This window comes from Accipiter gentilis, chromosome 34 (assembly GCF_929443795.1).
Source record: "Accipiter gentilis chromosome 34, bAccGen1.1, whole genome shotgun sequence".
Classification (NCBI taxonomy): domain Eukaryota; kingdom Metazoa; phylum Chordata; class Aves; order Accipitriformes; family Accipitridae; genus Astur; species Astur gentilis.
This window is the reverse complement of record NC_064913.1, coordinates 12366144-12383518: the sequence shown is the minus strand read 5'-3', so window position 1 is coordinate 12383518 and position 17375 is coordinate 12366144. Positions and strand designations below refer to the sequence as shown.

At 42.6% G+C, this 17375-nt stretch overlaps 1 long non-coding RNA gene across 1 annotated transcript; it reads left to right on the top strand.

The window, feature by feature from the left end:
- The first annotated feature begins 4823 nt into the window (after window positions 1–4823).
- Window positions 4824–16127, top strand: LOC126034562 (uncharacterized). The gene is made up of 4 exons (XR_007504651.1): window positions 4824–5054; window positions 5887–6128; window positions 15720–15883; window positions 16004–16127. It is a non-coding gene; the product is annotated as an uncharacterized LOC126034562 (long non-coding RNA).
- Window positions 16128–17375: the final 1248 nt, after the last annotated feature.

Genomic DNA, 17375 nt, shown 5'->3' with positions numbered 1-17375 from the left:
AGAAAGATGAAAAGCCAGGAGTGAGGCCTTACTGTTTCAAAGAATAGAGATCTTTTTGCCTTGGATTTGGAAATGGGAAGCTACTAACTCTGAGGAAAATAATTCAAATTAATTGCATACTAATATTTTGTCCAGGATAAGTCTTTTTGGAGCCAAAACATCCAGAGCCTTTTGGAGTCTCTGAATTTCTGATAGTAGCTCTTTATATGCCCCAGCAGCTGGTTGCCTTTTTTAGCGATGTCATGGATGCTAGAGATTTGGCTTAATCCCAGTTTGAAGTTTTCTACCTAATCAAAGGTTGAATAGGTATTGTGCTTCCTACCTTACTAAATGCTTGCTGAGATTATCCTCTGTCGCTTGCTATGCTTATTATCAGTGTATCCCCAAAGAACCATCCTCTCTGATGTGGTGCTTTCAGAAGTGTTATTTCATCATTGAAAAGATGGATTCCAAATGAAAAGGCACTTGCTACAGAAATGACATTTCATCTCAGGAAGATAAAAGGAGCTGCCTGTGGCTAGGTCTGGATTGTGCTACTTTTCTTGCACTTCCCTATTGATTTTTGAGCTTCAGGCCTTCCCTTGGCCTAAAATGGGGGATAATGTGAATTCAGAGAGATGGCAACGATAGAAAGAACAGAGACAGTGTGAGATGGAGATAAAGATCGGCTCTTGGGGTAGAAGATGATGTCTAGAGAGAATCAGGGGCCAGGGGGGAAGGAGAAAGCAGGGCGAAGGGTCAAACAGAAGGAAGGAATGTGGGGTTGAGCCTTGAAGGACTTGCTCGTGTTGTGGTCATATGTGACAAATCTGTGTCCTATCCCACTGAAGCAATGCCGTGAGTAATCTGCCTTCTTGGCAATTTATGATAACAACAAAGTTTGGACTCCGTGGGTCTAGGATTCCAACAAAACTGGTTTGGCCTCTGTCCGGGCTGAGAAAAAAATATCCTCCTGCAGTCGCTCTTATCAGGCACTTACTATGCATACACCTAAAGAGTGCTTTGACCATGTAATAGCTCTGAGTCAACACTTAAAGCAAGGGACTACTATTAAGGAAAGAAGGACGTAGAAACTCACAAGCTCGGCAATGGGATATAATCTGAATAAAGTTACAATTACTCCGCTGTTCTTCACCAAGTCATCCAGCTCTACCCTGAGTTGTGAATGCCCTAAACTTCTGCAGTGAGGCCACCTCACAGATGAGAGCAGCACGATCTGGAAAGTGCCACTGACCTTGCAGGAGATGCTGGCTTCACTCCTCCTGGAGGGGACCGCTCTGGTCTGGGGTGCCCAATAGAAGAGGGTAGGTCATCCCTTGTTCTGTTGTGGTCCTTTTAGTCCCTGTGAAAAAATTATCTGCTACTGAGAAGTGATTTCTCTGCTATAGTATAAGGGCATTTGGGACCTAGAGGAGGTAGCTTGCTTGCTTAGAGACACAGAAGTTCCCCCAACCTTCTGCTCCTCTCTTCTTTATGAAGTTGAGCGTCATCCTCCAACTGACGTTCACATCTGTCAGAGTCAGGGTGACTTAGTAGTGTCACTGTTGGGGTTTCTGAGAATTAGATTCTGGTGAAAATACGCTGAAAGGTATTTTCTACAAAAAAAAAAAAAAATGTTGACGATAAAGAAGCTGGTGCTTTCTGCCAGCCAGGCCTGCCCAGCTGCCTGGCTTCTGCTCAAGGGCTCCCTGGTACGCCCAGCTTCTGAGGTGACACATTCCTAATCTCTCTGAATTGATGGCTCCCCAGCTACGCGGATCACAACACCTTTGGCTCCCCAGCAGCTGGCAGACTGGATGATTAAGGTTTTGTAGAGATTGACTTCATTTTCCCAAAAACATTTTTTGAAAATTCCTTTCGGCAAAAAGTTGGCATTTTTTCATGACAAAAGGATTTTCCATTATGCCATCCAGATGCGAGATTCTTCTTTCAGAATGGGGCATTTCTGACTGAGTGAAGAATGCGCTTCTGTTGTGGTACCCCAGGCGCTGGGGATCTGTGTGACTGGTCTCTCAGGCCTCCTCATTGGTATGTGACATTGTGGAGCAGGAGCAAGGATGCTCAGTGTCTGAGTTTTGACAGGTCCACATTTACAGTCAAAAGATGGCTTTTACAGAGATATTTGACCAATGAGTTTACTTGTTGCAGGTTAGCACAAAGGAGACAGAACACAGTCATACAGTAGTCCATTGGAGCAGGGCCTGCGCCAGGTCCAAGAAGAATATGTTCTGGGAAAAACTGGAGGCAGTATAAGAGCTTGAGGTCTGTTAGCCTGACACTCAGAAGCTGGTGTTTCTGGACGTCTCCTTTTGCCTCAAGGAATTGTTTCTAAATTGGTACAAACTAGAGACGTCTTAGAGATACCTCAATCACTGTTCAGACCTAGATCCCCTGGACTAGGGAACTGCAGGATTTTTCCTATGTGATGATGTAAATCAGCATTAAAAATATTTAAGTTGAGCTTCCTAAACTGAGAGACAAAGCCAAGTATAAAAGAGAATAATTTAAAGCAACACACCTGTCTTAAAAACAAACACAGTTGTTCAAAAACATCGTTATCATTTTTGAGAATCTTTATTATTTATTACAAAGCAGTTCTAGCCTGGGTTTGGTCCCGACTGGATTTCGTGCTATAAAATATGAGATGAAGTGAGCCCTTACACAAAGAGTTTGGAACAGAAGTCTAAAATGCCACAACAGATAAAGAAGACAGGCAGGAGGATTAATGGGGGATCTTACTGATTTTGATCAGTAGCACACTGAGATCTTATCTCACATACCTACTTGACAGCTCAGAAAAGAAAGGAAAGAGGGAAGGTTTGAAGGGCTAATTTGGAAGGGTGGCACTGGAAAGCTATGTTTACTAAGTGGGGAGGACAGCGTTTGCGTCACAACCGTTTATTCAATATCTTACATTTTCTCATTGTTCCATGTGTAGCCATAAGCCTTATGCTCTGGTGATCACTCACACGCTGTTCCAAATTGTTAGAACAGTTCCTGACATGGTTTTGGCTCATGCCAATTCCTCTTTGACAATTCCTGAGCGCGGGAGTTGAGCCAGGCCAGGAACTAGTCCCAGTAGACACCGTGGAGAAGCCCGCGCTGTTTTGGAAGCTGAGCTGAACCATATGGACAGAGACACTCCATGCAGTTGGTCCTGGGAGCAGTGAGTGGTCCTGGGAACATTAAATAGCTGTAGCCTATATATTCACAACACAGCTCACACTGGCTCCACTTATACTTGGAACTGGACCAGTGTTCTCTGTGTTAGATCTCAGGGTGTCAAGCAAAGGACTCCTGTTATGGCTCACTGCCTGTGAAATGTTGGTTTGAGGGACCGGCCTTGTATCACATTGACAGTTTATGGCTGAAAAAGGGACCGAATTCAATTCTCCCATCTCTTTAGTATAAGTTCTCACTTTCTTTCTCTTATTATTTCTTTCCCTCATTATTGATTGGGGAGCAGATGCAAAAATGATCTCAACTAGAAGAGAAGACTAGGTGTTTTTCTGTTCTCCCTGGATCATTTAGTTGATGATTCTCACAAAACTTGAATATGTAAAACATGTGAATGCGCTGCGGAGCAGAGACCTTCTGATCTTCCCCTTTTCTAACTGTCACCAGTACTTTTTCACTTACTTCAATGCCTTAATCAATTGACTATAGAGTCAGTCCCTGCTTGCTCGTTCTCTTGGCCGTATGATTCTTACGTTTCCCCTGTACATCGGCTTGTTCCAACAGAGGCTTCGGAAAATGAATTGCAAAGCAACTCTCTTTTGAACTGGGGTGAGTTGCTCAGGGGTTAGAATATTTTCTACAAGATAACCGTTGTGAATTCAAAGTGCCTTTGAAGTGCTACAACCACTTCATAGGTGCTGCTTTTTCCAAAAGCATGGACATTCCCATGACCAGCAGATACCAGCTGTGGGCAGAGTTTATCTACTGGGTTCCACACCCATCAGGGCAGGGAGGCGGAGTCCCTGTACGATATGGACTTTAGGCTCTTTAGGCACATGGTATTTTGAATCATAGAATCATAGAAAAATTAGGTCAGAAGGGAATCATCTAGTCCATCTCCCCACTCAGGGCAGGGCCAACTTCCTAAATGAGGTCAGGTTGCTCAGGGCCTTGTACAGGAGAGTTCTTTGGATATCAAAGCAAGAAGATCCCACTGCTTCTCGGGGCCCCTCTTCCAGTGCTTCACCGTGCTTATTGAAATGTCCCTTTCTGAAGTGTGTGATCACTCACTGCATTTTGTCCTTTTACCGCGCACCTCTGAGAACTGCTCTCTAGGATCCCCTTTAGGCCTCTTTTCTCCAGCTAAATAAATTCAGTTCCTTTAGCCTCTCCTTTTCTATGCTTTAGACCCGTTATCCTCTCATTGGCCCTCCAAAGGACTCATTCCAGTTTGCCTTGTGGGGAAGGGTCCCAAACCGTACATAATATTCCAGATAAGAGCTCATGAGTGGTAAGTAAAGGGAAATAAACACTGCCTTTGATTTGCTGGTTATCTTCTTGCTATATATGGTTAGCCTTCATTGCTGCAATAATAATCTGCTGATTCATGCTCAACTTGTCCACCGTGACCCTCCAGAGTATTTTCCGCAGAGCTGCTATCCAACCAGTTCCTAATCTCTGTTGTTGCGTGAGGTGATTCCGTCCCAGGTGCAGGACTTTGTGTTTGCCTTTATTCAGCTTCATGACTTTCCATCTGTCTCATTTCTCCAGACTTTGGGTCCCTTTGAATGCCAGCCTGGTCCTCCAGTGTGTCAGCTGCTTCCTCCATTTGGTGTCATCCATGAGGTTGCTAAGGGTGCCTTTCCTCGCACCCATCGGGTTGCTGATAAAGGTGTTAGACATATTACCCCAGTTCTGACTGAAGGAACACACTCGTAACTGGCTACCAGCTGTACTTCACACCATTGAGTACAACCCTTCAAGCCCAACAGTCCGGCAGTTTTTCCCATGAACCTTGTGTCCATGCAGCTGGTTCACATCTCCTCAGCTCTGAGGTCACTGTGGAAGAATAGGTCAAAAGCCTTCCTGAAATCAAGGTAAATGATCTTTACCGTTCTCCCCTTATCCACAGTCTTTCATCGCAGGCGGCAGTCAGGTTGGACAAACACAATTTTCCTTTGGTAATTCTGTGCAGATTGTTTCCAATCATTTAGTACCCTTCATGCACCAGGGAATGGCTGCTACAAGCTGTTTCTTATCATGTCCTATACTGCATCCACCTTCTGCAAAAAATGAAGCCTTGGAAACAACAGTAGCTTCCTTCCAGCCTCCGAGGCAGTGATTTTAATGTGGAAAAATGTTAACATGTAATTAAATATCCACATGTGCAGTGAGGAGAATAACAATGTTGGGTGCTCCTTTGCAACCTTGACGATATTCTGGCAGTGTGTGTGTAATGTACAGTATAAAAGGGTTAACAAGCAGGCTTTGTGCTCTTTCTCATTACAGTGAGTCCAGCACTTGTCTTTCAGGCTTAAAAGGTATCTCATATCATATGTGTACTGCCACATATGTAATTTGTTGGGAAGGACTGGTTACATTGTGGAGATGGCATAGAAATTCCTGACAATCTTTCCTGCCCATAATAGTTTTCCAGAAGACAGAACATACTGCTGCCCATGCACGTTAAATCTTTGGATGAGATAATATAAAATACTTCTGCTGTTCTAATTTCCTCTTGTGTGTATTTTTTCCTGGCTCAGAGTCAGTGACCCAATTCTTTTCTCCATTCTGTCCGAGGTTTTTGATTTTTTCCAAGCTATTCATGTCGACCTCTTCCCCATTGTGGAAATTGCGCCTTTTATTTCCGCTTTGTATTAGCACCCTGGGATAGTTGCATTGACTGCCCTGTTGCTCCTCTGTCCCCAGGCCTGACGCTGGATACTGATAATGCAGAAAGGAGAACGTACAGAAAATGACTTCCGCAGCATGGCATCTCCCACAAACGGTGACCAAGACCTTCTACTGGCCCCACTTAAGGGAGTTCTTGCAAGCCCACACAAAGATCTTCTTGCAGAGTTTACACTGGAAAGAGCCCAACCCAATTAAAAAGTTGTACCCAGAAGAAAATAAGTTTGCTTTCCTACTGTGTTGGCTGGAGACATAAACCAGTAAGTGTCTCTCTGCCTGTTTATTTGACTTTTAAAAGTACGTAAAGACTTGCTCAAACCCCTTTTTGACAAGATGTGTATGGTGCTACATTTAACTAAACAACATATACAAACAAAAGGCTCCTTAGTTTTCATAATTGTGAAATCCTCAAACTAGTGCATGCACGTTTCCCAGCCTAGACTGAGGCATGCTTAGGCCAGTTCAAAGGCATGTAGAGAGCAGACCCAGCAGTTTCTCGGTCTTTGATTTTGATTCAAATTCACTTTTTTCATTCCAGCACATATAGGAGGTTGACAAAAGGCTACCCTTGTTTTTTTGTTTCATTCAGTTGCACTTCTAGACCTCTAATTCTTTTTTGTTCCATGTTTCCCAGCAGTTACTACATTGGGGTTCCTTGGGGCTACCTTAACAAATATCTGCTTGCAGGCTCAGATTTTTTTCTTGCAAGGAGATTTTGTGCGTTTGCAAAATAATCTCCATGGCACCACTCATGGGCTTAGTGTATTAACCATCACATAGGCCGTTTTAAACAATCTTCCTGTCTTGACAAGAATTGGTATGAGCAGTGTAATCATAATATTTGTCTGAGGGAGACAGACGATCATTCCATTCAAGAAATAAAAACACTCAAAACTGTGAACATGCATTTGGAGTTTTAGCCTAGGAATAAATTGCATCTTTTCCACAACATAGGCAAAGACCTAAAACTAACTGTAAGTTATACACAAATTAAGTTCTGTAACTTCAGTTGCAAGTTAAACATATGGAAATGTGTTTGCTTGATCTGTGGCTTGTCTCCGTGTAGCCAATAGAATTTCTTGAGCTGCAAATGCTGTCTACTTGGACCCTGTGACAGGCTGACTTCTCCAGTAAAAGGCCAGCTTTTCCACATTCCTACAGACATAAAAGAGCAAATAAGCTGCCTGCCACAAGTGCTTTACCACCTTTAATTCTCAAGCCTTTCTGTCAGTCTAACTGATATGGCACGGCTCTGCATCTTCGGTCAGTCTTCCTCACGCTCCTTGGCGCTACGACCTCTTAGGGTTTCCTTATGTGCTGGTGTGTATTTGAACACCTTTTAATGTAAGAGGAGCACAGACCCCCTCATTTGTCACCAAGACAGAACTGAGGAACTCCTGCATCACTTTTATTTTGGGAAGTTTTTAAGAAGAGAGTGACAGGGAAGTTCCTGTCTCCTGGGTATTTTCTTCAGAGCACTATACTATTCCTCTTACTGCTGGCATTGCAAAAAAATGGAGAAAAGGTATTTTTCATTAAAGATAAAATCCAGGAACACATGCAACTTTCTGGTTTTGCTTTGCTTCTGAGTGATGAAACGATTCAGAGTATGTATAAAAAGGCATCTCACATTACTTACAGAACAAAAAGCAACTAACTTGCTGGCTTGTAAAAAGGAAAAAGAAAATCTTGAGATGAAAGAGAGTTATATTTTACCTCACTCATAAAAACCCGTTTGTTTTTTTGTTGGGTGTTGTTTTTTTTTCCTTTCAACTGAACTCTTGAAAAAGTGCAATTTCACTTCAAGACATTTTGGTTCATATCAGAATGTTAATTTTATTAAGCAATAAGACCAGACAGGGCTTGAATTATTGTGCAATAATTTATGCTTAGGTGCATTCTCAGGCATCGGCCTGAAGGCTGAGTGTTATCAAGTCCCAGAGTGTTTCACATAAATTATGTTGTGGTTTTAAAAAAAAAAGAAAAAAAAAAACAAAACCCAAACTAGGAGAAAGAAAGAAAAAGTATATAGGCTACAAGGCTCTGTGTTCTACAGCGACCACCACTTGAAAACTCCGGCAGCCTCACTGTTAGACTAAGTCCCATCTCTGTTGAAGGCCACATAAATCTTCCTCTAAAAAAAACTTTTAATGACAAGTTACTCACAACATTGATTACTTTGTTTACCCACTCTGAAAAAAAATTCTCTGAAAACCACCTACAGCAAACAACTCAAACAAACAGAAACACAGAAAATATAAAAGCAACAATGAACAAAGAACTATTCCTCAGGAAAAAAAGTTAAAGCATCACTTGGGCAGAATTTTAATTGAAAAAGAAAAAGGCAGAATCCTACTAAAGGTCAAGAGAAGTTTTAACATCTCGTCTGATTTTACATGGAAGGGACTAAGGTATTATTACTCTGGGGAAGAGTAAGCAATATAGTAATAAAAAGATAGCCCTTGGAGATAAAGCAGCAAGAGAGAGAGAAGACAGAAAGGGTTGGGAGTTGAAGGCTATGATATTTTTTTGGAACTTCAGAAGAAGTTTGCCCTCACCTTGAGGAGTGAGTAAGCAACCAGAATATTTGTTCTGTGCACAGAACATGCACAAAAAGGTTCCCTTAATGGCCATGAAAATCAGGCAGCAACAACAGCCGCATGGTAGCACTGCAACGAATGGAGAATAAGGTGCCATTCAGCAGCACCGAATGTATCAGAATCTCATCTTAATCAAATAGCCTTCCCAAACAATGTTTAAAATGCTCATCATATACAGATTAAGTATCTTTTTCTTTCTAATGCTGAAGCAAAAGAATCTAGAAACAAAGCAAGCACTCCCCAAACTGCCTACCTTTGCCAATAGATTTAGCTCATACAAAGTTAATGTGAATAACCTATAGTTTTTAACAAAGCCTAGAACCTACTGAGGTTTTCCTGACACCACCAACTTAAAACAAAGCTAGTCCATAAGGTGAGCCTTTCAAGCATATTTTTCCATCTAATTACCAATACCTCTTAAAGCTTCAAAATTCACTCCGGATCAGAGTAAAGAGTGTTGCTCGGTGAACATATTTTTTTGAAATGTCTCAGTTCTTCCTGGGCCATATGAATTTTAAAGGGGTGCCTTTCAGTCAGGGCAATGTCCCTTCAGGTTTAAGCCACCAGTAACACAAGTCCAAGCTGGACAGGGACGGAAAAACAAAGATGCCAAAAAGGGAGAAAGAAGGTGGGAGTCAGAGATGCAGAAAAAATCAACATAAATGTGACATTAAAATTGGAGACTGTTAGCTCCAATTACAAACTGGGAACGTGAGCAGGAGCCAGTACTAGTATATGAGCAGTTCTCCAGTTGGTAAAAAGACAAATTTCCAGGAATATGTGTTTCTGGAATAATGAAATGCAAAGTAATTGGTTAAAAAAATCCCTGTGAAATGTCAGGATGCAGAACAGCAGCAGAAAGCACCGCGGGAGGGGGTAGACGGGACTTCGGCATCCTGCGCAATCTTCATCAACGGGGGCCAGGCAGAGCACGCAGCGAGGTCCTGTCACCTCCCTGTCACAGTGCCACCCCATTTATTCCTGCCAACGTGCACAGCTTGAAGAGGGTCGACCAGTACTGCGTCTGTCCCCAGTCCCCATTGCTCGGGAGCCCGGCGTCCCTCTGCTGTCCCATTCCCAGAGGGACTCCCACCACGTTCCGTGAGGAAAGCCGTTGTGCAACGCTGGGCTGACTGAGAGTAAATACGTTCCCTAGAAAAATGAGTCCTGTGCTGCGAGTATTAGTAAAACTCCGAGTTTTTTTAACCCTCCGTCTGTCAGGAGTTTGCACGGCAGCTCTGGCAAAGCTGCTTCGCTCGCCTGCCTCAATTTCCTCCTCCACAAAATGGGGCTGGGAATTTGCATCTCATAACATTTTTTGCGCATTTTGGTTTTTCCTTGCATTCCTCACAGGGATGAAGTCAAGATTTTTTGTACAATTATTTTGGGGGTTGATTTCTTGGGGTTTGGTTGTTTGGTTTTTTGGTGGAGAAGGATAAGGGAAGGAGAACATATCACCAAGGATTAGCCTGTAGTCCATAATTTAAGTTAAAGGCTCTATTTTTGGAGCAGGGCTAACACCCTTGAGCTAACATCTCCAAGACCTCAGCTGAGTGTCTTACACAGAATACTATGGCTGTTGAACTCCTGAAACTCTTGAACTGTCAAAAACTTGAACTCTACAATTTTTTTCCTGCTGAAAATTTCATCCAAACCAATAAGCTTCCATAAAGAGATCAGTTTTGAGGAAATAGTTTTCTAACAAAATTCAGGGTTTAAAAATAATTCTTAATGAACCATCACCCTAGCTTGAAAGGAAAGTGGATATAATAAGCAGTATTGGCATTTTCTGGAAGAGCTTATGACTATTGTGTTACCAGACTAGCAAAGACTTACTGATGTGGGGAGTGCTGAGGAGAAATAACTGCCCCTTCACTCGGTCCTCCCTTTATCATAACTGCATCCAGTTCTCAGGCAACGTTGCAGTCTGCTCATACAACTTACTCTGCTTCCTTAAACCTCTCAAGATATTTGCATCCAACACGTAATAGGTGATTACACCTCAAAGCAAATAAAGCCCTTGCTGCAAGACTGTATCCACAGCATGCACGTGCTACTGAGTCTGCATCAGCAGCAATAAAAAGCGTAGGGTTTAATTTTATTTTTTTTTTTTTCATTTCAGATTGAAGTTTTTCAGTCAGGCTCTCTGTATAGCTGTCTGTGCATTTTTCGAAATAACCTTCCCTGAAGTTCTTATTCGTCTATTTTGTATGTACTTTACTTTCCTCCTTTGTATGAATGCAATCCATTTTGTTTGCAGAGCTGCTTGAACAGCGCGCTGTCTGCTGTTGCATTAACTATATGGCGACTTCAGTGCTACTTCACTATATCTTCAGTAACATGGCTAAGAGTTTGGTCACCGCAGGACATAATTCACAGCCGATGTCAGTCACTAGTGGCCATAAACTCCTTGATCTATTTGTCAATGCTGTGAATTGCAGTATACAAATCACTGTTTCTTTTGTGAGAAAATACAGCAACAGTGAATAAAGGAGATGCAGATGGTGCTCTATAGCGTTCCCCATTTTTTTCTTTTACCTTTCTATGAGCACAAACATGTGTCTTTACCCGTGCATTTTCCGTAATGATTTGGGTTCCTAGGGAGGAGCACTCAGCAGGGGGAATGGGGAACACTGGATTCCGCTCCTGGCTCCACAGTGGCCTCTGGATCAAACACAGGGCATTCCTAAAAATACCCTTCCCATTTCTGGGAAGTGCTTTGAGATCTGCAGTTCAAAAGTGCCACTGAAGAACTAGATGTTACTGATTAATGTTTTTTACAGGTGGACATTTTTAAAGTGTTATTTAAATTTCACATGCCCTCCCCGCAAAATATACACAGAGGGGGCAGAAGCAGAGTGAGAACGAGAGAGAGAGAAAAACAAAGCTGTCGTAGCACAAAGGTTGATCTGGAAATGAGCAAAAATCTCTGCCTCTCAATGAGCATCCTCGGTTAGTTGTGCCAAATCTGTTCCTCATGCAAACCCGTTGCCTAGGGATGTTGTTAGGTGCTGTGGCCACAGTATCTTTGCCAATCCTGAAGACTTTATTATTTTCTTAATTTGTTGCAAGGGGCTGAAGAAGAATAATAGAAAAGGGAAATAGTGTCTGGTGACCCATTTGTAACAATTCTAAGCTGCAGAAGATGTGGGGCCTAAAAACCTTAATGGTGCTTCCTTTAAATGTGTATTGTTTCACAGTGGACTGTAATCTCTATTTCCTTGATTGATAGGGCTATGATGCCTAGGAAAGAGTGGAATGGATGGGCCAATCAGAAATAAAGACCCAAGAAAAGGTCAAAATGGTGGAGCACTTCACTATATTTCTTGAAAGATGTTGGGTATTAAATGTCAGATGCAATCTTTGTCACGAAAATGAAGTAACAAGCCACTAGTGTGACCCTCTCCTCTGAATGATAGTCTTGTCAGTTTTTGTAATGCTCTTTCGCCAGGGTTTAAATTGAGGGAGAATGCTGCCTATCTTGTAAAATATTTAAATAATAGAATACATTCAGGAAACAGAAGGAAAATGAGAAAAGGAGGGAAACAAAAAAATCCCGTGTTAGATGCTTGCCTTTCAAACTTGCCCTCCTAAAATGTATTTTGTGGTACGACAAACCAGATACTACGAGTTCAATACATACTGGTTGCATTAGTGTTTTACTAAGATGCTTTCCACTTTGGGTTTTGACTAACCCCAGTTCAGCTAGCAGTAGCAACAGGCTTGATGGTTCTTGTCTCAGTATGGGCAGACATTTCTGTTTAGTGAGACAAAGGAAACACCTACTTAAAGAAAAGAAATTTGACAGCCTTTCCTAGAAAGATTACTTCCCAGTTGAGATATATAGCCTTTTACAATGCTCCGCATTACCTTTTACCATGTATTTCTCTGTCCTCATAGTACTGCCTCAGAGTATTTAGATCAACGTGTCTTAAACTTTCTATAGAAGATTCAGCTTGGTGATCAGTTCAATGCTCAGGAGATCTCTGGTCTGGCAGTCTTTATGCTGGCATATCCCCTTCGATCTTTGCCACCTGCATCCTCTTCTTTTAAAATTTCCCAGCATAAAAAGTTTTCTGGTCATTGAAGGGCATGTTTGGAGAAGTATATTAGGAGAGTGCTACTCTGCTGTCAACCTCTCATAAACATTCTGTTATCTTTTCAGTGGGTGCACTTACTGGCAGGAGTACCAGGGAAAATAATATGAAAAGCTTCTGCTGGGAAAGCCAGGCTTGCCAAAGCTCCAGTGAAACTTGCTTTATTTATGCGTGTAGGTAAACCGGGAAGCACAGGGTGGATGCAGGTGGAGGCATATGCCCTGTATAAATGACCCAGCTGGGGTTACATACTGAAGGACCACATTTCTACCTCATCCTTCGGGCAAACATTTCACTTCTGTTTGGGAGGGAATCAGCAAACAAATAAAATAGTTTTGCAGGTTTGCCCTATGATGTTAGCGTTAGTTCTGCATCCTTACATGTGGTTAGTGTTGGGCATGGTTTAACTTATATAAAAATGGAAAAAACTCTTTCAGCTGAGGCAGAACCACAGCAAACTGCCATCAGGACAAAAGCAATTTGTCTCTGAGTGGACTGGCAGATAACCCATGGTGGCACTGGCTTGGTGCCGTCAGAGAGACAAGGTCGCAGGGACTACATCCAGCTTGCGGAGCACATGGACACAAGGACACTTCTTCTAGTCCCGTCCCTGATGGTTTAGCCTGGGAAGCGGCTGTGCACCTTGCGGATCCCCTTCTTGCCTCATGCTTCCCTTTTCTTCCCCTGGAAGTGCAGGCATGGAAGGATGGGATTTCACATCTTGGCAGTCATATCCCAGTATGGAGTAAGGAAGTGACCAGAATACACGTCAGAGGTGAGAGCTGTGACCTGGGAAGTTCTCCCAGCTCCTTCTGTAAGGATGTGTTATGGGCATACCTCAACTGAGATTGGTGTGGCAAATACTCTGTACTGAGATTATGGATTGTCTGTTCCCTTTTTCTCTGGACCCTTGGTTTCTCCTGTGCTTGACAAAATAGCAGAGGTCTAATTTGGCCTCTTACATGTGAAGTATAAAAGTCAGACACAGACAAGAGCAGAAAGACAAGGTCAGCTCTATCAAGGGCAAGCTATAGATGCCACCATGCAGGAAAGAGAATGAGAAAAAAAAGGCCTAAATGATGAATAATGAAAAGGAAACTTGTTCTACATACTGCATTTTTACACTTTTCAGCAGAAGACTGGAAATGACTAAATGGAAAAAAGTGAATTTCATGTAACGGGTTTCACCTCCTGCCCACTTGCACTCCACTGAGCTTTCCTTTTTTGACCCCTTTCCTGGGAGAAGAACCCATGAGTCTTTACCTCCTTTCCTGGCTTTCCTGAAGTTCTTAAATAATACACGGCCTTACCGTCCCCACAGGTGAGACCGCCCAGTATCTCCCCATACTGCATTTCACTTTCCTTCTTCTTTCTCCTTGCCTCATGTTTAACGGGAGGACTGATTAGCAGTCTAGGAGTGTATCTTTTGTCAGCTGCTGCGTAGATAAAAGCATTATCTCAAATAGCTCAGCCCAGATACCAGTCTGCTGGATGCGCAGATGTCAGACAAGACAATGTGCTGGGCTCCTGTTTCCACAACAATGAGCTTGGAGCTACAACTCAACAGGCTAGAAATAAATCACATTTTCTCCCTTTACTGGTCTTTTCTCACCTTGACTGTTTGCCTTATGCACATTTTAAAGAGTTGCAGTAACACCACCTCAGCTGATTCTTCCCCTCCAACAAGGACAACCAATAACATCTTTCATATCATCTGAAAGATTGCCAAACAGGGTTTTTCAGATATAAAAATTCCCTGCAAGTAATAGGAAAGGGAATAAGGGATGCTATCAAAATGAAATACGCTACATTTAAAATGCTTTCATTGTGGTTTTTTTTCTTCTGTATCTTTACTTTAAAAGAAATTACATTATTTCTTTCAGTGATTGTTGGTGTGAAGCTGATCAGGCTGACATCTCTGTTCACACATCAAGAGCTTATTTAACAGCTTTGTCTTGTATAAGACTGTGTCAACTTCTTTGGCCTACTGAGCTTATTTATTGTCTTTATTCTTCCAAACTCATGAAGCCAGAGTAGGCTTATAAAAGTCTCATTGGACAGGATTTTTTCCCATCACACAGAGCAGATGAAACCAGCTTTGCTTTCCGCACACCTTCCCCATTCCTTCCTTCATCTCCACCAGCAGTCATGCAGACCTGCCCACTGAAGACCAACGCGGCACCTTTTCCCGTTCAACCACCCAGTGGTTCATCAGAGAAGACCACAACCATCAGCCGCTTGACCATTCTTACACGGAATATTGCAGAACACTTGCCAGCGCCTCAATTTTCAGGATGCAGAGAAAGGACCTTCCCAGAAGCCTCCTGACTCGGCTCAGATTGATGCCGTCCAGTTTCTTCCCCTTCAGGCTACTGCAGAGGGAATGCACCCAACTGTACGAGGCAGTCGTCCCGTTGGAGTGCAGCAGCCTCAAATTCCATCCGTGACTTTCTTATTGCTAAGCATTCTTTACCACAGCAAAAGTATTTGTTTAATGGGAACCAGATTTGGGTCATAAACCTTAAGCCTATCAAGCTTTATGTTAGCTAATGTTTACCTTATTGTATTTCTTTTTAACTCTCTCTCGCTGGTAAAAAAAAAAAAAAGACATTGCTGTAAAGGGAATGCAGGGAAGCAAATAAAGCAAAGGAAATCAGGAAATACTATGAACTGCATGTGACTCGCAGCTGCAGGGTTCCTCACAATAAAGAACCCTGCCTCAACAAAGTGGCTTATGTGCTTTAACAAATATCAGCTGTTTGTTTGGGGTGTAATGAACAAACTAGAGCCAGAGTGACAACTGCTTCAAGTAATTATGAAGACAGCTTGCAAACTATGGCCCCACTTGTTTCAGATTCTACATGACGACAGTCGGGCTGCTGTTGCTGCCAGCTTTATTTCTGAGCACTTTTATTTCCATATTTCAAAGGTCAGTGTGTGGTGGCGATGGCAGCCAAAGAAAGCCTGTGTGAACGAGGGGGGGGTGTCTGTGTCTTTGTGAGAGAGAGGCGGGGGGGGGGGGGGGGGGGGAAGAAAGAAAAGCATTTTGCAGCATTACCAGTAACTGATATATTAATAATAAACTCTTCATGAAGTGTTTGTAATATGTTAAAACCTAGAAGCCCAGATGAGTTTGGGTTTTTTTTTGCTGCAGGTATCATTTATGTGTGTAGTGTGGAGGACTCTGCCCTGAGGAGTTCACAGTGCTAACGGTGGAGACGGCAGAACAGTGATCCTAGGGAAACTCAACGTTCTTCTACAGAGAGCCGTGGAAACATGAACTCACTTATCCAGGCACATAGAGGGGTTTACATCCAGGTAAAACCTGAATTGATTTGAAACCCCCTGAATCTCAGGCCATTACTTAGGCTGCATCTTATCCTTCCTCTAATACCTATAATTTATATTTTATAATGCCGTTGTTTTATGTTTATACAGAGGCTGAGGATTTTGTGGTATATAATAATAATCCAAACGAACCAACACTTGCGCTGAAGAGATTATATCACATACGTGGAACAACGCCTGGTGGAACTTCTACAGGATTTTTGGAGAGATCTTACCAAAGTACTAGTCTGATTTTTCCACAAAGTGATCTAATTTTCATTTTGCATGCTTTCTTTTCTGTAATGAATTTATCTACTAAATATGTCATGAGACAAATGTGAAATAGTGCAGGAATGGAGGTGAAGGAATAAGGAGAGAGTTGAAAGGAATGGGTTCCTTGGGGAGACATAGCCGGGGAAGCCGCCTCGGTTGCAGAACTGGGAGCCCATTTCAAGCACACCTCGGTCACACCAGCATTTCTGGGAGAACGGTCTGAAGGGCATATGAAAGGAATGAGCAAGTTAAGGGCCTCGACACAGGAATGGCAGGAGGTAACATAAATTCTGTGGAGATTTAAAAGCAAGAGATTTGCATGTGATGCAACAGGAGTGAAGTCCTTGTGCTGATTTCCAAGGAGAAGATTGGGGATTTATGTGAGCCACCTGGCTAGACTGGGAAAAGAAGCCAAGCAGGGTCAAGGCGAGGCAGGTCAGGAGGTATGGAATTGCTAACGAAATAGGAGGAAGGTAATGAAAACATGGAGAACGGTGTGACAAAAGTAAAGAGGCATTTGTGAGATGCTACGGATGTAAAAGTGGCAGCAGTTACTCCGGCTGTTGGGAGAGAGCGGAGCCGACAGCCCAATGGTTGCAAGCCTTGGATACAGGGAAGCCTATGAATTATCTTCTCAGATGCTTACGTATGTGACCTGAGATCACAGTGACAGGGAGGAAGAAGGAAAATAACTAATGCATCCTGTCCTTCCCATCGAGCGTAGGAGCCTTTGCAAGATGCGCTTTTCCCCAGATTACAGGAACTTAGAGATTTCTTCAACCAAATCCGAAAATCAATGCAAAACAATTGATGAAGGACAATAGACTGCTGCCAAAAGTAGACTAATGCTCCTCCAGTGAACTCTGAAGTGTTTATTAATCAGATGTAAATAGCCTTGCTTCTAATACAGTCCAGGTTTGGCAGCTGCCTAATCTTGTTTTCTCCCTAGTTTAGAAAAGACAGAGTAATTTCACTTGCTCTTAAGTCCACTCCCAGGCACCTCTTTGATTCAGAAACACTCTTAAGTATATCCTTCATTGTAAACATCTAAGTTTCTCCAGTATCCACTATCAATGAGGGTCCGTGTATTTTTTTTTTACCCATTTAAATTCTGGTTCATCACCTGTTTCAATTATGCTTTTAGATGTTCCTGGCAAGAGACTGATAAATTTTGAGAGGTTTCCTTGTCTTGGTGCTCCCGTTCCTTTGC